General features: G+C 42.0%; 16 non-coding genes across 16 annotated transcripts; all 16 read left to right on the forward strand.

Moving 5' to 3' along the window:
* The first annotated feature begins 748 nt into the window (after positions 1-748).
* trnat-ugu (transfer RNA threonine (anticodon UGU)) lies at positions 749-822 on the forward strand. The gene has a single exon. It is a non-coding gene; the product is annotated as a tRNA-Thr (tRNA).
* A 139-nt stretch (positions 823-961) lies between these two features.
* trnar-ucu (transfer RNA arginine (anticodon UCU)) lies at positions 962-1,050 on the forward strand. Its single transcript is given in 2 exon segments — positions 962-998; positions 1,015-1,050. It is a non-coding gene; the product is annotated as a tRNA-Arg (tRNA).
* A 136-nt stretch (positions 1,051-1,186) lies between these two features.
* On the forward strand, positions 1,187-1,260 carry trnat-cgu (transfer RNA threonine (anticodon CGU)). Its single transcript has one exon. It is a non-coding gene; the product is annotated as a tRNA-Thr (tRNA).
* An 830-nt stretch (positions 1,261-2,090) lies between these two features.
* Positions 2,091-2,164, forward strand: trnat-ugu (transfer RNA threonine (anticodon UGU)). Its single transcript has one exon. It is a non-coding gene; the product is annotated as a tRNA-Thr (tRNA).
* Positions 2,165-2,303: 139 nt separating this feature from the next.
* On the forward strand, positions 2,304-2,392 carry trnar-ucu (transfer RNA arginine (anticodon UCU)). Its single transcript is given in 2 exon segments — positions 2,304-2,340; positions 2,357-2,392. It is a non-coding gene; the product is annotated as a tRNA-Arg (tRNA).
* Positions 2,393-2,528: 136 nt separating this feature from the next.
* Positions 2,529-2,602, forward strand: trnat-cgu (transfer RNA threonine (anticodon CGU)). Its single transcript has one exon. It is a non-coding gene; the product is annotated as a tRNA-Thr (tRNA).
* Positions 2,603-3,349: 747 nt separating this feature from the next.
* On the forward strand, positions 3,350-3,423 carry trnat-agu (transfer RNA threonine (anticodon AGU)). The gene has a single exon. It is a non-coding gene; the product is annotated as a tRNA-Thr (tRNA).
* A 1,630-nt stretch (positions 3,424-5,053) lies between these two features.
* trnat-agu (transfer RNA threonine (anticodon AGU)) lies at positions 5,054-5,127 on the forward strand. Its single transcript has one exon. It is a non-coding gene; the product is annotated as a tRNA-Thr (tRNA).
* A 157-nt stretch (positions 5,128-5,284) lies between these two features.
* Positions 5,285-5,373, forward strand: trnar-ucu (transfer RNA arginine (anticodon UCU)). The gene is given in 2 exon segments: positions 5,285-5,321; positions 5,338-5,373. It is a non-coding gene; the product is annotated as a tRNA-Arg (tRNA).
* A 6,047-nt stretch (positions 5,374-11,420) lies between these two features.
* Positions 11,421-11,509, forward strand: trnar-ucu (transfer RNA arginine (anticodon UCU)). Its single transcript is given in 2 exon segments — positions 11,421-11,457; positions 11,474-11,509. It is a non-coding gene; the product is annotated as a tRNA-Arg (tRNA).
* Positions 11,510-12,045: 536 nt separating this feature from the next.
* On the forward strand, positions 12,046-12,119 carry trnat-agu (transfer RNA threonine (anticodon AGU)). Its single transcript has one exon. It is a non-coding gene; the product is annotated as a tRNA-Thr (tRNA).
* Positions 12,120-12,828: 709 nt separating this feature from the next.
* trnat-cgu (transfer RNA threonine (anticodon CGU)) lies at positions 12,829-12,902 on the forward strand. Its single transcript has one exon. It is a non-coding gene; the product is annotated as a tRNA-Thr (tRNA).
* Positions 12,903-13,733: 831 nt separating this feature from the next.
* On the forward strand, positions 13,734-13,807 carry trnat-ugu (transfer RNA threonine (anticodon UGU)). The gene has a single exon. It is a non-coding gene; the product is annotated as a tRNA-Thr (tRNA).
* A 139-nt stretch (positions 13,808-13,946) lies between these two features.
* On the forward strand, positions 13,947-14,035 carry trnar-ucu (transfer RNA arginine (anticodon UCU)). The gene is given in 2 exon segments: positions 13,947-13,983; positions 14,000-14,035. It is a non-coding gene; the product is annotated as a tRNA-Arg (tRNA).
* A 136-nt stretch (positions 14,036-14,171) lies between these two features.
* Positions 14,172-14,245, forward strand: trnat-ugu (transfer RNA threonine (anticodon UGU)). The gene has a single exon. It is a non-coding gene; the product is annotated as a tRNA-Thr (tRNA).
* Positions 14,246-14,979: 734 nt separating this feature from the next.
* On the forward strand, positions 14,980-15,053 carry trnat-agu (transfer RNA threonine (anticodon AGU)). Its single transcript has one exon. It is a non-coding gene; the product is annotated as a tRNA-Thr (tRNA).
* The last annotated feature ends 6,274 nt before the right edge of the window (positions 15,054-21,327 follow it).

Consider the following 21,327-nt stretch of genomic DNA (forward strand, 5'->3'; position numbering starts at 1 on the left):
GAAAAACTAAGAAGTGCTGCGCATGCAACACTTCCCTGAAGTGTGTCATTTTATGGTACAATGGATAGAACTTTGGACTTCTAGGATGCGAATGGAGAAATTCCCTGGTTGTGAGTCCCACCAGAATAGTCAGTGGCCTCTTTTGCTCTGATGTCTCTGTGAGTCAGACATATGTTTAAAACTGGGGTCCACAAACTACTTCAGAAGCCTACCCTTCACATTCTGCTCATCTCCCTTATTGGACACACCCACGTCAGATCATAGAGTACTCTACTAAGTAGCTCAATTAACCCTTTTGAAATAAGGTAAATAACGAAAATGTATAGCGTCTGGGAGGTTTCGAGAATGGTTTGAAAACCACTGGCTTAGGCCAGAATCTGCTACTTCCTATTGTTGAGATCCAGCCTTTGGATGTATTCAAAACAGTCTTTACAAATATGAATATATAATTCATGAAAAGCTTTCTGGATTTTGTCTTTCAGATCAGCTGAAAGCATAGCAGAGATTGCTTTCCATTTCTCCTAGCTGAGACAGAGTTTAGATGTATTGTAACTGGAGGTTCCAAAAACCTTTCAGAAACACGTATTGAGAGTTTCAGATATTCCCTCTTTCTTCAACAGAGCCCTGAATGCCCCTCGGGTTTTGGAAATAATCCCCTAACCTCTTTCATGATGTAATCAGCTATTTTCCTGACCTGCTACCTCTTTTAGACTTTTTATAGCAACACATTGTAGAAGGTTCAGCAAGTGGCGCTGTGGCTTAGTTGGTCAAAGCGCCTGTCTTGTAAACAGGAGATCCTGGGTTCGAATCCCAGCAGTGCCTATGCCACAAGATGTGGGCACCACTCACTTAATCTTTTACATATGTAAATCTTTGCATGCTGAACAGTGTGCATCTGCACAAAATGTGGAAATCTAAGAAGTGATGTGGATGCAATAGCGTCTTAAAGCTTGTCTTTTGTGGCTCTGTGGCGCAATGGATAGCGCATTGGACTTCTAGGTTGTGAATGGAGATATTCAAAGTTTGTGGGTTCGAGTCCCACCAGAGTCGTGCATACCCTCTATTGCTCAGATGTTTTGGAAACAATCCTCTTACCTCTAAGGGACCTCGTTCATGACGTGATCAGCTGTTTTCCTGATGTGGTACCTCTTTTAGACTTGTTTTACCAACAAATTTCACAGTATCTGGCGCTGTGGCTTAGCTGGTCAAAGCGCCTGTCTCGTAAACAGGAGATCCTGGGTTCAAATCCCAGCAGTGTCTTTGGCACAGGATATGGGAGTGCTTAACCTTTTCACATATGAAAGTCTTTGCATGACGAACTGTGTTTACCTGCACAAAACTGGAAAAACTAAGAAGTGCTGCGCATGCAACACTTCCCTGAAGTGTGTCATTTTATGGTACAATGGATAGAACTTTGGACTTCTAGGATGCGAATGGAGAAATTCCCTGGTTGTGAGTCCCACCAGAATAGTCAGTGGCCTCTTTTGCTCTGATGTCTCTGTGAGTCAGACATATGTTTAAAACTGGGGTCCACAAACTACTTCAGAAGCCTACCCTTCACATTCTGCTCATCTCCCTTATTGGACACACCCACGTCAGATCATAGAGTACTCTACTAAGTAGCTCAATTAACCCTTTTGAAATAAGGTAAATAACGAAAATGTATAGCGTCTGGGAGGTTTCGAGAATGGTTTGAAAACCACTGGCTTAGGCCAGAATCTGCTACTTCCTATTGTTGAGATCCAGCCTTTGGATGTATTCAAAACAGTCTTTACAAATATGAATATATAATTCATGAAAAGCTTTCTGGATTTTGTCTTTCAGATCAGCTGAAAGCATAGCAGAGATTGCTTTCCATTTCTCCTAGCTGAGACAGAGTTTAGATGTATTGTAACTGGAGGTTCCAAAAACATTTCAGAAACACGTATTGAGAGTTTCAGATATTCCCTCTTTCTTCAACAGAGCCCTGAATGCCCCTCGGGTTTTGGAAATAATCCCCTAACCTCTTTCATGATGTAATCAGCTATTTTCCTGACCTGCTACCTCTTTTAGACTTTTTATAGCAACACATTGTAGAAGGTTCAGCAAGTGGCGCTGTGGCTTAGTTGGTCAAAGCGCCTGTCTTGTAAACAGGAGATCCTGGGTTCGAATCCCAGCAGTGCCTATGCCACAGGATGTGGGCACCACTCACTTAATCTTTTACATATGTAAATCTTTGCATGCTGAACAGTGTGCATCTGCACAAAATGTGGAAATCTAAGAAGTGATGTGGATGCAATAGCGTCTTAAAGCTTGTCTTTTGTGGCTCTGTGGCGCAATGGATAGCGCATTGGACTTCTAGGTTGTGAATGGAGATATTCAAAGTTTGTGGGTTCGAGTCCCACCAGAGTCGTGCATACCCTCTATTGCTCAGATGTTTTGGAAACAATCCTCTTACCTCTAAGGGACCTCGTTCATGACGTGATCAGCTGTTTTCCTGATGTGGTACCTCTTTTAGACTTGTTTTACCAACAAATTTCACAGTATCTGGCGCTGTGGCTTAGCTGGTCAAAGCGCCTGTCTCGTAAACAGGAGATCCTGGGTTCAAATCCCAGCAGTGTCTTTGGCACAGGATATGGGAGTGCTTAACCTTTTCACATATGAAAGTCTTTGCATGACGAACTGTGTTTACCTGCACAAAACTGGAAGAACTAAGAAGTGCTGCGCATGCAACACTTCCCTGAAGTGTGTCATTTTATGGTACAATGGATACAACTTTGGACTTCTAGGATGCGAATGGAGAAATTCCCTGGTTGTGAGTCCCACCAGAATAGTCAGTGGCCTCTTTTGCTCTGATGTCTCTGTGAGTCAGACATATGCTTAAAACTTGAATCCACAAACTACTTCAGAAGCATACCCTTCACGTTCTGCTTATTTCCCTCTTTGGACACACCCAACTCAGATCACAGAGTACTCTACTAATTAACTTAAGTCACCTATTTAAAGAAGAATAGGTTGAAATCCACTGGCCTAGGCCAAAATCTGCAACAACCTATTGTTGGCCACCTACCTCGAAGAAAAAGAAGAAAAAAAAACACGCTTTCCATTTCACCAAGCTGAAACAGCATTTAGATGTATCGTAACTGGAGGTTCCCGAAACATTTGAGACACGAGTACTGAGAGTTTCGATCCAGAAATAAATGGCTTGAGATATTCCCTTGTCCCTCAACAGAAGCCTGCACACCTTTCAGGTTTTGGAAATAATCCTGTAACTTCAAAGGGACCTATTCATGATGTAATCAGCTATTCTCCTGACATGCTACCTCTTTTAGACTTTGTATACAAAAGCATCGAACCAGTGAAAGTAACTGGCGCTGTGGCTTAGTTGGTCAAAGCGCCTGTCTAGTAAACAGGAGATCCTGGGTTCGAATCCCAGCAGTGCCTAATCTGTGGCTTCTAAGAGTAGTCATTTAACCTTCTCCTTCTCTGACGTGAAAGTCTTGGCAGGAAAGACAATCTGGACTTCTCGGTTGCAAATGAAGGTTTTAAAAAGGTTGTCGTTTTTTGGGTCCCACCAGAGTCACGAATGGTGTCCCTTTGCACAGACGTCTTTACCAGACTGACATTTGCTTAAAGCTGGGGTTTTCCAACTTTTTCAGAAGCCTACGCAACACATTTTTCTTCTTTTCCTTATTGAGCACACCCAAGTCAGATCGTCGAGTACGTTAATTATCAATCAATTATTTGATTCACCTGTATTAAATGAGAGAGATAATAAAAAATATATATATATGTGGTGCAGATGCGCTTCAAGAATGGTTTGCAAGCTCCTGGCTTAGGCCTGAAATCTGCTACTACCCATTGATATGGTCAAGCCTATGGATATTTGTACAAACAAAGTCTTTACATATATGAAGAATAATACATGGATAACTTTCTGGATTTTGCCATTTCATATCAGAAGAAGGCTCAGGAAACATTTTAGGCATGACTATCGAGAGTGTAGAGCCAAAATTAAATGAGTTCAGACATTCCCTTGAGGCGTGAAAGGCCCTCGTGTTTTGGAAACAATCCTCTTACCTCTAAGGGACCTCTTTCATGACGTGATCAGCTGTTTTCCTGATGTGCTACCTCTTTTAGACTTGTTTTACCAACAAATTTCACTGATCTGTGGCTTAGCTGGTCAAAGCGCCTGTCTCGTAAACAGGAGATCCTGGGTTCAAATCCCAGCAGTGCCTTTGGCACAGGATATGGGAGTGCTTAACCTTTTCACATATGAAAGTCTTTGCATGACGAACTGTGTTTACCTGCACAAAACTGGAAAAACTAAGAAGTGCTGCGCATGCAATACTTCCCTGAAGTGTGTCATTTTATGGTACAATGGATAGAACTTTGGACTTCTGGGATGCGAATGGAGAAATTCCCTGGTTGTGGTTTTGAGTCCCACCAGAATAGTCAGTGGCCTCTTTTGCTCTGATGTCTCTGTGAGTCAGACATATGTTTAAAACTGGGGTCATCAAACTACTTCAGAAGCCTACCCTTCACATTCTGCTCTTTTCCCTTATTGGACACACCCACGTCAGATCATAGAGTACTCTACTAAGTAGCTCAATTAACCCTTTTGAAATAAGGTAAATAACAAAAATGTATAGCGTCTGGGAGGTTTCGAGAATGTTTTGAAAACCACTGGCTTAAGCCAGAATCTGCTACTTCCTATTGTTGAGATCCAGCCTCTGGATGTATTCAAAACAGTCTTTACAAATATGAATATATAATTCATGAAAAGCTTTCTGGATTTTGTCTTTCAGATCAGCTGAAAGCATAGCAGAGATTGCTTTCCATTTCTCCTAGCTGAGACAGAGTTTAGATGTATTGTAACTGGAGGTTCCAAAAACATTTCAGAAACACGTATTGACAGTTTCAGATATTCCCTCTTTCTTCAACAGAGCCCTGAATGCCCCTCGGGTTTTGGAAATAATCCCCTAACCTCTTTCATGATGTAATCAGCTATTTTCCTGACCTGCTACCTCTTTTAGACTTTTTATAGCAACACATTGTAGAAGGTTCAGCAAGTGGCGCTGTGGCTTAGTTGGTCAAAGCGCCTGTCTAGTAAACAGGAGATCCTGGGTTCGAATCCCAGCAGTGCCTATGCCAGTGGATGTGCCTATGCCAGTGGATGTGGGCACCGCTCACTTAATCTTTTACATATGTAAATCTTTGCATGCTGAACAGTGTGCATCTGCACAAAATGTGGAAATCTAAGAAGTGATGTGCATGCAATAGCGTCTTAAAGCTTGTCTTTTGTGGCTCTGTGGCGCAATGGATAGCGCATTGGACTTCTAGATTGTGAATGGAGATATTCTAAGGTTGTGGGTTCGAGTCCCACCAGAGTCGTGCATACCCTCTTTTGCTCAGATGTCTTTGTGTTGGACAAGCATATGCTTAAAACTTGAATCCACAAACTACTTCAGAAGCATACCCTTCACGTTCTGCTTATTTCCCTTATTGGACACACCCAACTCAGATCACAGAGTCATCTACTAATTAACTTAAGTCACCTATTTAAATAAGAATAGGTTGAAATCCACTGGCCTAGGCCAAAATCTGCAACAACCTATTGTTGGCCACCTACCTAGAAAAAAAAGAAGAAAAAAAAACACGCTTTCCATTTTTCAAAGCTGAAACAGCATTTAGATGTATCGTAACTAGAGGTTCCCGAAACATTTGAGACACGAGTACTGAGAGTTTCGATCCAGAAATAAATGGCTTGAGATATTCCCTTGTCCCTTGAAGGAATACAAGTTTATTAAAAGGTTTAATCTAACTTCTAATACCATCATATATAAACTGAGAAAGTTCTGTTTGTTGAAGTTAGCATTTCAGGTTAGGATGGTAAATGATATCAGCTGTGAAACAGTTTCCAGCAAGAGAATCTGGCAAATCCTGTTTTCTCCATTGTAAGTTAAATGAGTCTGATCACTGAGACTTTCTTTAATGGCTCTGAGATGGCTCTTGGAACCAGAGTTCCTGGCCACTATCAGCATTTGAATAGTTATGCTGATTCCATTGGATTGGTAATGCCCTCAGAGTAGGGTGTGTTCGTACTACATTTGCATGCTTTGTTTGAATTTATCTCCACCTCCAGAAGTCCCTCCTCTTAAAATGCCTATAATATACCATGTAAAGTTACTTTAATTTAGACGATGTTGGAATGACTGCAGCTACCGACAAGCAATAAAGAACTTCTGCTTGGAAAACTTCCACCCTCTCCTGGTCTGAGCTTCTAACTTTTCTACAAAGAAAAAGATCACTACAGATGGTGCCGTGACCCGGATAGAATTAACTCCACCTGAATCCAGATTGGAATTCAAGCTCAAAGATCTGACTGCATTCCAGAGAGAATCTTACCTGAATACAGAACTGAAATCTCCACTCAACAAAGACTGAGTTCCAGAACTGAAATCTCCACTCAACAAAGACTGAGTTCCAGAACTGAAATCTCCACTCAACAAAGACTGAGTTCCAGAACTGAAATCTCCACTCAACAAAGACTGAGTTCCAGAACTGACTCCTGAAACTTCAAAGCTCAACAAAGAACAAACTTTTTTTGGCTGAGTTCCAGACGGAATCCTTTCCGTACAAACAACGATTTGGTGAGTTTCACTCTATTCAAAGAACCACTGAAGACCAGTACAAATCTCTGCGCCGTCAGAGAACAGTTATCAGACAGCTGCAGTGTCTGGCTAACAAAGTTACCCTTTAAAAGTTTATTTTCAAGATGAAAGTATAGCCTCTACATTGCTAGAGAATGTATCCTCTAAAGTTAGGGAAGGTTAACATTACGTGTCAATATTGGTGAACCTCTGTTCAAACAGGGATGTGTTTATCCTCTTAAAGTTAGGAAGGTGAAAGATCCTTTGCATTTCCTTTTAGAGAAGATTAGCGTAACGTGCTAATATTTTCTGTGTTACCCTTTGCTCTGGGTAAGGAAGGTTAACTGTGTTATCGAGTGTAGCCTCTTTTGATCAGAGAAGATTTAGTGTTTTTGTTTGTTTTATCCTCTAAAAGTTAAGAAGGTGAAAGATCCTTTGCATTTTTCTTTTAGGGAAGATTAGCGTAACATGCTAATAGTTTGTGATGTGTTGGTAACAAGGAAGTTTAACAAGATTTGATCTGTGTTAACAAGTATACCCTCTGTTGATCAGAGAAGTTTATTTTTTGATTGTGTGGTAACAAAAGAAATCCACAAAATGGTTAGAAGAAATGCTAGGCTAGTTCCATCAACTGAGAAAAATTGACTAGCTAGCCCTTTATGGACAGACAGTGAGTTCAAGTCATTGTTAGGAGAGAAAATGGATTCCATAATGACTGAGTCAGTTAGATTGGATTTGACAAAGAAATTTGGTATTGATCCAGACAAAGTTTGGTCTATTGAAGAATGCAAGAAGGTGTTAGGTGCATGTATCAGAAAGAAAAACATGAAAGGCATAATCTGTTGCCATAGAGAATATAGCTTATCCATTGCACAAGAACAAACTAGGTGTATTGATAAATTAAAAGAACAGAACAAACAAATGCACACTAAGGTGGGCCATAACAAGGCCTCAACCAAATGTGACTCAGAAGACCAACAGTCAGATGAAACTTATCCTGACTGATAAGCCTGTAGATTCAGTAAAGGTATGTGTTGCAAGAAGATCTCAGGGAATTGAGGGAACTGAAAGTGTTCCTCCCAACTCTTCTGTTGTCCAAAACCAAACTGTTGCCAAAGCACTCGGACCTAGAGACATAGAAAGACTATCCCAAAGCTTACCTTCAGTACGCACAGATTTTTCTGATTTTAGAAGGGCATTGATCAGTAAAATGCGTCTTTACGACATGTCGTTGGCAGAAGTCACACAGCTGATGTCACAAATTCTAACTGAATCTGAATTCAACAGTTTTGAGTCTGCTGTTACTTCTGAACTACAACATGCCAGAAAAGATGAATTGAGAGAGGGAGTTCTGAAAGCGTTGAAGAACATTGTTGGACCCAAAATTGACTGGTCGAAGATCACTAGTTGTTTACAGAAGAAGGGTGAAACTGTTAGTGAGTACACTCAAAGATTTTGCCAGTCAGCAGCAGCGTACAGTGGTATAGCTGACACTTCAGAGAAGGTGTTAGAAGATAATGGTCCCCTAGTTCGCACATGGTTTGATGGTCTGTTGTCAGAACATAGAAAAGCATTTCCTTTCTTAGACTTAGCATGGTCCACTAGAACCATACAAAACAACTTGGAGAGGTTAACTACTTGGGAAACAGATTCTGATGTCAAGGCAAGAGTAAAAATTGCAGCAGCATCCTTTAAGGTCAACACAGAGAATCAACAGAAACGCAAATGTCCTAAGAGAGAGGGCAGCAGTTGTTATTACTGTGGTAAACATGGACATTGGGGAAAGGAGTGTAGGAAAAACAAAAAGAACTTTAAACAAGTTAACAATGTTACTCAGCTCCTACTCAGTCTGCTTGCTACTCTGAAGCAGCCCGTCCCCTCGTCATTAAACTCGTTGGGCAGCTTGTTGATGTGTTAACCATTTGGGCTGTGAGTGCTTAATTTCCCCAGTAACTTTCAACAAAGATGAAAGACTTATTTTTGTTTAATAGAACAAAAGGAAAGTGACTGTCTCACCCTTCCTTTGGGGAACACCAAGTTAAGTAGACTCACAGCCTTAAATGTTATTTTACAGCACAGACCTTTCATCATTAAGTGTGTTAGGTCAGACTGTAAACGTAAAAAAAGCCCTCATGCAGTGTCCACAATAATGCCAAATATTGTCTTACAGCGTGCACCTGTCACAAATCCGTCCTCATGTATGCTGTCTGCTATGACTGAAGTTTTGTTAGAGGATGAAGGAGAAATTACGCACGATTGTGTTACGCTTACATATACACCTATGAGTGAAGTAAAAGAAAAAGGTAACAGACGAGCAGGTTATGCAGTAACGTCCACCACGGAAGTGTTAGCTTCAGGACGTCTTCCAGATCATTTTTCAGCTCAAGCTGCAGAACTAGTAGCCCTAACAAGAGCATGCACGCTAGCTTCAGGATCGGTTGCTAATATCTACACAGATTCCAGATATGCTTTTGGGGTAATTCATGATTTTGGTGTCAGGTTGAACGTGCAAACAGAACAATCAAAATCAGGCTAAGCAAAATGCATCAGGAAGGAGTACCATGGGTTGAAGCGTTGCCAGCAGTACTGTGTAGTATAAGAGCCTCACCTAACAGATCAGTAGGACTGAGCCCTCATGAGATTATTACTGGACCCCCAATGCAGATGCCAGGTGTGATTGATCTTAGAAATGCTGATGTACACATTGCCTCAGATGCCCTTATCACTTACTGTGAAAACCTCACAAAGGCAGTACAGAGTGCCAGAGAGAGAGTTGAGTCGTGTTGGCAGACTCCACCAGAAGGTGGACACACTATCATCCCAGGTCAATGGGTTATGATAAAGTCATTCAAAAACAAGCCATTAGAGCCTAAGTGGCACGGACCATATCAAGTGATGTTGATTACAGCTGCTGCAGTATTATGTCAGGGAAAGAAAACCTGGACTCATGTGTCACACTGTAAGGTTGTTCCTGCTCCAACAGGGATAGCATAGGACACGAACCAGTGGGGAGCCGAGGAAAGAACCGATTGCAACAGGCGTCGGTGGCCAACCCTTCGGTGAAGAATCCCTCATAGGCCTTCCCATCCATTAATCCATCCTCATCTCACTGCGTTCTTTAGGTGTCATAATTAAGAAATAGGGAAGAAGGAACAACAATAGCAGACTCGGAAAAGTTTACAACCCTAGTGTTTGAACAAATACTGCTCTCCTGTCTTTTGTTTTCTCTCTTCCTCTGTGCAGATAACACTTGATGGCTGAACCGAGACCCATATGCACCGACCTCCTCGTCTGCGTATGAAGACATAACCTCAAGAAACAACTAGACCCACTCCCGAGCCAACTATCACAAAAGGATAGAGAAAAGAAAAAGAAAAAATAAATACACAACGCAGAGACTACGAAACCTTCAGTCATACATCGACATGATCAAGATTGTCCTACTACTACACATCATGAAGATCGCACAAAGTCCGGACTCCAGAAACAACATATTCTTAGAGCTGATGAATATGTCACAAATGCCTTGTTTGCTGGAAAGAAAGTGTGCATGTCACATCCGAAGATGACTGCATTCCAGGACTCACTTGTGCACAAACATGGTGGTCCAACAAGACATTCTTGATCTTTCAGCAAAATTACACCAAGATGACTGAAGATAATTCTTCATGGTTCAGAAACTTGATTGATCACGAGAAAATCACAGTTCCAACCAGAAAAGACTCACGGACCCTAATTGCATGTTTTGTTTATGTGTCAACATGCAATTACAGAAAAATAAACACAGAACATGCCTTATGTGCCTGTAACTATCACAAGTTGCAAGAATTAATTTTTAATTGTTTAAATTTGTATATAGTGTGGGAGTAATTTAGAACTCCCAAAGGGGGAATTGAAGGAATACAAGTTTATTAAAAGGTTTAATCTAACTTCTAATACTATCATATATAAACTGAGAAAGTTCTGTTTGTTGAAGTTAGCATTTCAGGTTAGGATGGTAAATGATATCAGCTGTGAAACAGTTTCCAGCAAGAGAATCTGGCAAATCCTGTTTTCTCCATTGTAAGTTAAATGAGTCTGATCACTGAGACTTTCTTTAATGGCTCTGGGATGGCTCTTGGAACCAGAGTTCCTGGCCACTATCAGCATTTGAATAGTTATCCTGATTCCATTGGATTGGTAATGCCCTCAGAGTAGGGTGTGTTCGTACTACATTTGCATGCTTTGTTTGAATTTGTCTCCACCTCCAGAAGTCCCTCCTCTTAAAATGCCTATAATATACCATGTAAAGTTACTTTAATTTAGACGATGTTGGAATGACTGCAGCTACCGACAATCAATAAAGAACTTCTGCTTGGAAAACTTCCACCGTCTCCTGGTCTGAGCTTCTAACTTTTCTACAAAGAAAAAGTTCACAACACCCTTATCCCTCAACAGAAGCCTGCACACCTTTCAGGTTTTGGAAATAATCCTGTAACTTCAAAGGGACCTATTCATGATGTAATCAGCTATTCTCCTGACATGCTACCTCTTTTAGACTTTGTATACAAAAGCATCGAACCAACGACAGTAACTGGCGCTGTTGCTTAGTTGGTCAAAGCGCCTGTCTAGTAAACAGGAGATCATGGATTCGAATCCCAGCAGTGCTTATGCCACAGGATGTGGGCACCGCTCACTTAATCTTTTACATATGTAAATCTTTGCATGCTGAACAGTGTGCATCTGCACAAAATGAGGAAATCTAAGAAGTGATGTGCATCGAATAGCGTCTTAAAGCTTGTCTTTTGTGGCTCTGTGGCGCAATGGATAGCGCATTGGACTTCTAGATTGTGAATGGAGGTATTCAAAGGTTGTGGGTTCGAGTCCCACCAGAGTCGTGCATACCCTCTATTGCTCAGATGTCTTTGTGTTGGACAGGCATATGCTTAAAACTTGAATCCACAAACTACTTCAGAAGCATACCCTTCACGTTCTGCTTATTTCCCTTATTGGACACACCCAACTCAGATCACAGAGTACTCTACTAATTAACTTAAGTCACCTATTTAAATAAGAATAGGTTGAAATCCACTGGCCTAGGCCAAAATCTGCAACAACCTATTGTTGGCCACCTACCTAGAAAAAAAGAAGAAAAAAAACACGCTTTCCATTTCTCCAAGCTGAAACAGCATTTAGATGTATCGTAACTGGAGGTTCCCGAAACATTTGAGACACGAGTACTGAGAGTTTCGATCCAGAAATAAATGGCTTGAGATATTCCCTTGTCCCTCAACAGAAGCCTGCACACCTTTCAGGTTTTGGAAATAATCCTGTAACTTCAAAGGGACCTATTCATGATGTAATCAGCTATTCTCCTGACATGCTACCTCTTTTAGACTTTGTATACAAAAGCATCGAACCAGTGACAGTAACTGGCGCTGTGGCTTAGTTGGTTAAAGTGCCTGTCTAGTAAACAGGAGATCCTGTGTTCGAATCCCAGCAGTGTCTTATCTGTGGCTTCTAAGAGTAGTCATTCAATCATCTCTGATGTGAAAGACAATCTGGACTTCTCGGTTGCAAATGAAGGTTTTAAAAAGTGTGCCGTTTTTTGGGTCCCACCAGAGTCACGAATGGTGTCCCTTTGCACATACGTCTTTACCAGACTGACATTTGCTTAAAGCTGGGGTTTTCCAACTTTTTCAGAAGCCTACGCAGCACATTTTTCTTCTTTTCCTTATTGAGCACACCCAAGTCAGATCGTCCAGTACGTTACTTATCAATCAATTATTTGATTCACCTGTATTAAATGAGAGAGATAATAAAAAAAATATATATATATGTGGTGCAGATGCGCTTCAAGAATGGTTTGCAAGCTCCTGGCTTAGGCCTGAAATCTGCTACTACCGATTGATATGGTCAAGCCTATGGATATTTGTACAAACAAAGTCTTTAAATATATGAAGAATAATACATGGATATCTTTCTGGATTTTGCCCTTTCATATCAGAAGAAGGCTCAGGAAACATTTTAGGCATTACTATCGAGAGTGTAGAGCCAAAATTAAATGAGTTCAGACATTCCCTTGAGGCGTGAAAGGACCTCGTGTTTTGGAAACAATCCTCTTACCTCTAAGGGACCTCGTTCATGACGTGATCAGCTGTTTTCCTGATGTGGTACCTCTTTTAGACTTGTTTTACCAACAAATTCCACAGTACCTGGCGCTGTGGCTTAGCTGGTCAAAGCGCCTGTCTCGTAAACAGGAGATCCTGGGTTCAAATCCCAGCAGTGCCTTTGGCACAGGATATGGGAGTGCTTAACCTTTTCACATATGAAAGTCTTTGCATGACGAACTGTGTTTACCTGCACAAAACTGGAAAAACTTAAGAAGTGCTGCGCATGCAACACTTCCCTGAAGTGTGTCATTTTATGGTACAATGGATAGAACTTTGGACTTCTAGGATGCGAATGGAGAAATTCCCTGGTTGTGAGTCCCACCAGAATAGTCAGTGGCCTCTTTTGCTCTGATGTCTCTGTGAGTCAGACATATGTTTAAAACTGGGGTCCACAAACTACTTCAGAAGCCTACCCTTCACATTCTGCTCATCTCCCTTATTGGACACACCCACGTCAGATCATTGAGTACTCTACTAAGTAGCTCAATTAACTCTGTTGAAATAAGGAAGATAACGAAAATGTATAGCGTCTGGGAGGTTTCGAGAATGGTTTGAAAACCACTGGCTTAGGCCAGAATCTGCTACTTCCTATTGTTGAGATCCAGCCTCTGGATGTATTCAAAACAGTCTTTACAAATATGAATATATAATTCATGAAAATCTTTCTGGATTTTGTCTTTCAGATCAGCTGAAAGCATAGCAGAGATTGCTTTCCATTTCTCCCAGCTGAGACAGAATTTAGATGTACTGTATCTGGAGGTTCCAAAAACATTTCAGACACAAGTATTGAGAGTTTCAGATATTCCCTCTTTCTTCAACAGAGCCCTGCATGCCCCTCGGGTTTTGGAAATAATCCCCTAACCTCTTTCATGATGTAATCAGCTATTTTCCTGACCTGCTACCTCTTTTAGACCTTTTATGCCAACACATTGTAGAGAGTTCAGCAAGTGGCGCTGTGGCTTAGTTGGTCAAAGCGCCTGTCTTGTAAACAGGAGATCCTGGGTTCGAATCCCAGCAGTGCCTATTCCACAGGATGTGGGCACCACTCACTTAATCTTTTACATATGTAAATCTTTGCATGCTGAACAGTGTGCATCTGCACAAAATGAGGAAATCTAAGAAGTGATGTGCATGCCATAGCGTCTTAAAGTTCGTCTTTTGTGGCTCTGTGGCGCAATGGATAGCGCATTGGACTTCTAGATTGTGAATGGAGATATTCAAAGGTTGTGGGTTTGAGTCCCACCAGAGTCGTGCATACCCTCTATTGCTCAGATGTTTTGGAAACAATCCTCTTACCTCTAAGGGACCTCGTTCATGACGTGATCAGCTGTTTTCCTGATGTGGTACCTCTTTTAGACTTGTTTTACCAACAAAATTCACAGTATCTGGCGCTGTGGCTTAGCTGGTCAAAGCGCCTGTCTTGTAAACAGGAGATCCTGGGTTCAAATCCCAGCAGTGCCTTTGGCACAGGATATGGGAGTGCTTAACCTTTTCACATATGAAAGTCTTTGCATGACGAACTGTGTTTACCTGCACAAAACTGGAAAAACTAAGAAGTGCTGCGCATGCAACACTTCCCTGAAGTGTGTCATTTTATGGTACAATGGATAGAACTTTGGACTTCTAGGATGCGAATGGAGAAATTCCCTGGTTGTGAGTCCCACCAGAATAGTCAGTGGCCTCTTTTGCTCTGATGTCTCTGTGAGTCAGACATATGCTTAAAACTTGAATCCACAAACTACTTCAGAAGCATACCCTTCACGTTCTGCTTATTTCCCTTATTGGACACACCCAACTCAGATCACAGAGTACTCTACTAATTAGCTTAAGTCACCTATTTAAATAAGAATAGGTTGAAATCCACTGGCCTAGGCCAAAAGCTGCAACAACCTATTGTTGGCCACCTACCTAGAAAAAAAGAAGAAAAAAAAACACGCTTTCCATTTCTCCAAGCTGAAACAGCATTTAGATGTATCGTAACTGGAGGTTCCCGAAACATTTGAGACACGAGTACTGAGAGTTTCGATCCAGAAATAAATGGCTTGAGATATTCCCTTGTCCCTCAACAGAAGCCTGCACACCTTTCAGGTTTTGGAAATAATCCTGTAACTTCAAAGGGACCTATTCATGATGTAATCAGCTATTCTCTTCTTTTAGACTTTGTATACAAAAGCATCGAACCAGTGACAATAATTGGCGCTGTGGCTTAGTTGGTCAAAGCGCCTGTCTAGTAAACAGGAGATCCTGGGTTCGAATCCCAGCAGTGCCTAATCTGTGGCTTCTAAGAGTAGTCATTTAACCTTCTCTGATGTGAAAGCTTAAAGCTTGTCTTTTGTGGCTCTGTGGCGCAATGGATAGCGCATTGGACTTCTAGATTGTGAATGGAGATATTCAAAGGTTGTGGGTTTGTCATATGGGTAATTAATAAATAAAAACGTATCGATACAAGGCCCCCACTCCAGAGCATTTTTTCACACACCGGCTTGTCTTGTGGATGTCTTGTGGATGCCATACCACCTTTGGAAGGTCAGGCTGTGCTGTCCTGTGTGTGGAGAATCAGGGTGTTCTGGTTAACCTCCACCAGCTGCATGGATGTTCCTCCCATCACCAAGCTGTTGCCCAGTACAAGCTGCCTTATCCTGCGATAGTCTTGCAGGATCAGAGACCATCTTGACAGGGCTCCCTTGCCTTTTCTTTTGGGGCTTGGGTGGACAGTGCAAAGTCTGATGAAGATGGTCTCCACCAGACGGCAACAGTCAGGCCACTGAGCAGGTGCGCTGCTTGCACCCAGCACACATCTGGTGGTGCTCTCTACACCAGGGTGAGTGGGCTTCTTCGGGACCTTGAAGCGTCCACTCAGCAGTCTCTTTCGGCATCGACTGTCATACACCACCCGTTCCTTGTCCCGGTCATCCAGGTTCTGCCAAAGAGCAATTATGGTGTTGGCTTCCTGGTTGGTCAGGCTGAGGGCTGTGTGGTCCCGGAGATCCACCAGATATTCTGCCAGCTGGTCCACATGTTGATAACCCGGGATATTTTGGTAGTCAACAGCCTATTAAAAAACACAAACATGCAATACAATTATTACATCACATCTGTCTAATGCATAATTCCATAACTGATTGTGTTATTTTCCTGTTTATCACCGTAAAGCACTGTATAGTACAAAGCAGAGAGCGCCATTCTTGACATTTTACAAAGCACCAAATAAATAAAGATGACTTGACTTGATGTGTATTTGCAGCTTACAAATGAATTTAGGCTGTACTTTTAAATGTAAAATATGTGGAAAGTCTGTATTTAAAGCACTGGATGTTAATTCATCATAATTATTCTAGTTAATTTGAAAGACATACAAAAGAGTATTATTTACCGTCTCTTCTTCATCAACATCCTGACCAGCATCCTCTGGCTCTGAAGGGAGAGTTGAAACAGATGTTTCAGAGGGAACAGGTGTGACAGCAGTCCCTGAGGGTCCAGGTGATGAAGGAGACTGTGTGAGGACAAGTTTGGGGTCAGGGATCAGTGAAGGGGATGTGGAGCCCAGTACAGGTGTGGCACTGCTGGTGACCAGGGTGGAAGAACCCAGTGTCAGTGTGGAAGAGGGTGGTGACAGAACAGCCTCCGGATCTGCTATTGTGTGATCCTGGCTGATGTCACAGAAGCCCTCATCTTCATCTCGCTCCTCCACACTGAGGTCCTCAATGAGCTCTGCTGTCTGCTCAGAGTCAGGATTCATGTCCTGCAGTGCCTGACCAGTCTGCTGGAACAGATACTGCACTCCAATGAGCTCACCTGAAATAAAAACAATAAACAAACGGAAATTAAATAGAATGTTGTGTATCATATTTGATACATTAGGCTTTTGTAGTAGCTCATATAGTGTGAGAATATAGAGCTCATCGTCAAGGAGAAAAAAAACAAAACAGTTTTATTTAGAGGCCCAACACGTTTAATTATGTGGGCAAAACATGAAATGAAATGCAATACAATGATGATTGAGAGAAAAGTCTGATGATCATTTTGATATTTACATGTAACATGATTTTCTAATCAAGTGAACCCAAGCTGCTTCAGTCTAGTAACTAGTCATTAAATATTAGTAACAATATAAAAGTTATTCTTACAATTACTTTATAAAATCAGTAAAGGTTTCACAATGAAAAGAAACGTGAAGCACGAGCTGAAGGTGGACACTTTTACAATTATACTAAAAGACTATAATCAATCAGACGACAGAGGCCAGGTTTCCTAAAAATTTTTGATCATGTTGATCATTTAGAGTCCTTTAGAAACTTGCATATCAATTATGATACAATCGACTCTATAGGGTTAAATCTGACATATAGACGGAGGTTACACAGAAATTGCAAGTTGATAAAATAAAAAATATATAAAATAATTCTCACCGGTGTAACATGCAGGGGGACAAAACGTGGGGACCACTTTCCTGCCAAACAGCTTTTCATAATTGCCGTTTACACAGTGAACAAGTTCTCCTGTGTAGCTGCGCAAAGCTGATGGCTCCGATGACAGGGAAGCAGCCTCCCGGTCCTGGTTCCACCGGTGTAGACCCTCCAGCAGATAAATCTGAAAGTTCAGACTGTTTGCACTGGTCCCTGTAAATAGACACAACAGTGTTTAGGAGGTGTTAAAGGAACACACAAAAACACTTAATGCTCTTTCTTTACACATGCACAGTGTGTGTGACAAAGACAATACCTGGGATGAAACGGTTCAGGTGTAAATGAAAGGACTCGAGAGAAGTGGAGCCTCTGGCACATCTGTAGGTCTTCAGAAGCACGCCTCCCTTGTTTAGGCTCCCTGTCTCTGTATAGAGCACAACACCAGGGGGGTCTTGAATGCATTTCACATGCTTCTTCTGGACATTCCAGATGTGCTCCATCCTTTCTCGGTCCAGGAGAGGAACACCCAGGGAGTCTTTGCCCTTGCTGCTCAGGAGCTCTGTAAGCAGCCGCTCAAGGAGAAGGATGGTAGTCTCCTCTCCACAGGTCCTCCTCCGGCAATGGAGTGCCAGCTCATTCCTGGTAAGATGCTTGTTGACATCTTCATCTGTCAGCGCAGGCCAACCCTGGGATATCAACAGCTCTCTCTTTGCTTTGCGAAGCATAGAAACATCAGCCGCATCCCACTCAAAAATGCACGCTGACAGCCGTGACATGAAGATGGGATACAGCTGATGGGCATCAGTTGTACACCCCATGGCAATCCTGCGCATAAAATGCCAGATGTCCAACCGAATCATGAGATCAGGCCACCCTCTGAATCTGGTTTTCAGCTTGGTCTCACCAACATCAGTGCAGCAGCCACAGTCCACGTACAAAACAGCAGGTGGATCCACACTAGCCTGCTGGTACCTTTTCACCAGACCATCGACCATCATGTCCAGTCCTGCTCCTTCCTGTGCTGTCAGCACACTCATGAGCACCTGACCAAACTCATTGCCAACAGAGGTAAGCCAGAGTCCCGTTCCCCTTGCCGTCCCAGCCAGCTTCTTAGTGATCTGCAGTAGATGACAGGAAGCATGCAATGCAATGAAACATCACACCATCTAGAATATGATACTCATGCTCTGATAATGATATAACAGTAAACACCATAAATTAACAAAAATCCCCTGCTAACCTTTTTAGTAGAATCCATCTTCAAGACTGAACCATACGTAGATGTTATCCTTGCATGGATTTCATCCAGCCTTGTCAGGATGTCTTGGCTGTACACGGTGAGCAGCCACTTGCAACTTGGGACCACTGTAGGCTCTGGGGGTTCCTGGAATTGTATTTGCAACACCCCGGGTCGTTTGAGGAAGTCCACACATTGGGTGGTGGACCGGGCCATACGCTGGAGCCACTCCTCACTGTGGTTCTCACGCAGCTGTTTGATGACCCGCGTGGGACTGTTGCCTAGGCCACGCTCACGCAGGAGCCGAATGACTCTCATATCACAGGCATACCTTAGGAAAAGCAAAATCCACACATTCATATATTTTACGTAATTGATTTGTAAAGTATTTGCAAACATATGTGATGATGGGCTATCAACTGGATGTGGAATTAAAGTGTACTTACTTCCGCGTGAGGATGACTCGAAATTCAGAGCGATGGCCCAGATCCAGCTGTTGCAGGACAGTCTGACTCCAGGACACATGCGAGGCTTTACACTTGGTACAGATGAGGGTTTCTGTGACCATGTTGTACATCCTATCGATGTCCAGAACCTGCCGTGCCCTTTTGTGCAGACCGCCTCCAGTCAGCTGATGCTGCCCGCAGGCAGAATTGGGACAGAGAGCCTTGATCTTCCAAAGCTTGTACGGCATCCACAGCAACAGAGCATGACAAAAAAATCTGTCTGGAGCTGGAGCCTGGTTGTAAATAAGTGCTGGCTGTGGTGGGTAATACCAGAGCTGTAGGTTGTCTCGAAGCTCTGGTTTTCCCTTGGGCCCCATTTTAAAAAGCCTGCTGGCAATCCACCTGTGATCCTCTGGTGGCAAAGTGTCCGACCACAAACGATGCAGTCGAACTGCAGATGCATCTTGCAGTAATGCCCCCGAAGGAGTAGTCTGTGAAGGAAAAAGACAAAACATTTAGTCTAGCATGTCGTTTATTTAATTACCGCTTTATCTATCCAAGACTACCCTCATATAAAATAGAAAATATTGGATGTCAAAAACGTACTTAAGGTTATAGAATAAAATGTATACATTTGTTCCAATAGTTTTCAGAATTGTGTCAGCTGCTAGCACTAATTTGTGTGACTACTGAGTTGTGACAGTTAATATGCAAATTCAATTATTTTGGACCAATAAAATTTGAAATTACTTACCGAGACAACATGCAATGAAATATAATATATGTTGCATATATAACAAGAGAAAGAAACAGTCATAACTGTCCAATAATTTTAACTAATCCTAGATGGAATTATACAATACTGTTTAAAGGTCTATGTTCAGTAAGATTCTTTTTGTTTTTGAAATATGATTAAAATACAGTCAAAAACAGTAATAGTGGGAAATAATATTGCAATTTAGGATCGCCGCTTATTTGAATCTGTTTTCAAAAGTATTTACAGTTTTTTTCAATTGCTAACAAGCGCTTACCCATACTTCAGATACTTTTTCCTAAACTCTTAACACAGACTCACACCAACAAAACACAATTGGCCAAATGGATAATTTTCTTCTCAATAACACATTTTGTTACAGATTTTTATGATTGTTTACACACTAAAATAAAAATTTCCACGCAATTTGCAAAATTCTACTCCAATGAGCAAAACCCCTCCACAGATTTGCACAACATTACACACAATGTCTGTTTTACCCTTTTAGCAAAACATTACACACAGTGATTTGTAAAACTCTACACACATTTTCACACCTTAGACACAGATAAGGATTATGAGGTTACTTCCTTGTCATTACAAAGCCCCGGATTGCCATTGACCACACTAATGAATGAATTGGATATGCACATCCATCAGGCGTGGAAGCACACATGTGCTAATTTGAAAACGCATCACTCAGGAGTGCTATAAAAGGCAGCAGGTGAGTTCACCTGTCTTCAACAAAAATGGAAGGAGCTAGAAGAAGAAGAAGAAGAAGAGTGAGAATAAGAGGGGGGCTTAAAGAGGAGATGAAGGAGGTAGAGGAAGAGGAGAAGGAGGTAGAGGAAGAGGAGAAGGAGGTAGATGAAGAGGAGAAGGAGGTAGAGGAAGAGGAGAAGGAGGTAGATGAAGAGGAGAAGGAGGTAGAGGAAGAGGAGAAGGAGGTAGAGGAAGAGGAGAAGGAGGTAGATGAAGAGGAGAAGGAGGTAGAGGAAGAGGAGAAGGAGGTAGAGGAAGAGGAGAAGGAGGTAGATGAAGAGGAGAAGGAGGTAGAGGAAGAGGAGAAGGAGGTAGAGGAAGAGGAGAAGGAGGTAGAGGAAGAGGAGGTAGATGAAGAGGAGAAGGAGGTAGAGGAAGAGGAGAAGGAGGTAGATGAAGAGGAGAAGGAGGTAGAGGAAGAGGAGAAGGAGGTAGAGGAAGAGGAGAAGGAGGTAGAGGAAGAGGAGAAGGAGGTAGATGAAGAGGAGAAGGAGGTAGAGGAAGAGGAGAAGGAGGTAGAGGAAGAGATGAAGGAGGTAGATGAAGAGGAGAAGGAGGTAGAGGAAGAGGAGAAGGAGGTAGAGGAAGAGGAGAAGGAGGTAGAGGAAGAGGTGAAGGAGGTAGATGAAGAGGAGAAGGAGGTAGAGGAAGAGGAGAAGGAGGTAGACGAAGTGGAGAAGAAGGTAGAGGAAGAGGTGAAGGAGGTAGATGAAGAGGAGAAGGAGGTAGAGGTTTTCAAAATTGCGTGTAAACAATTGAAAAAAACTGTAAATATATACTAACTCTTCATTTCAAAATAGAACACATCTTTCTCTGCACACACTAACTTTACCAAAACACTGGAAATCTGACTCAGAATGAAATTATTCTGTCAAAGAATAACACTTGTTTTCACTTCACAAGGTACATGCAGTCAATCAAAGTACTAGGGTTTCAAA

This window comes from Siphateles boraxobius, unplaced genomic scaffold (genome assembly GCF_051911475.1).
Source record: "Siphateles boraxobius isolate OS27281-9 unplaced genomic scaffold, OSU_SipBor_1 23, whole genome shotgun sequence".
In the NCBI taxonomy this organism is placed as follows: Eukaryota; Metazoa; Chordata; class Actinopteri; order Cypriniformes; family Leuciscidae; genus Siphateles; species Siphateles boraxobius.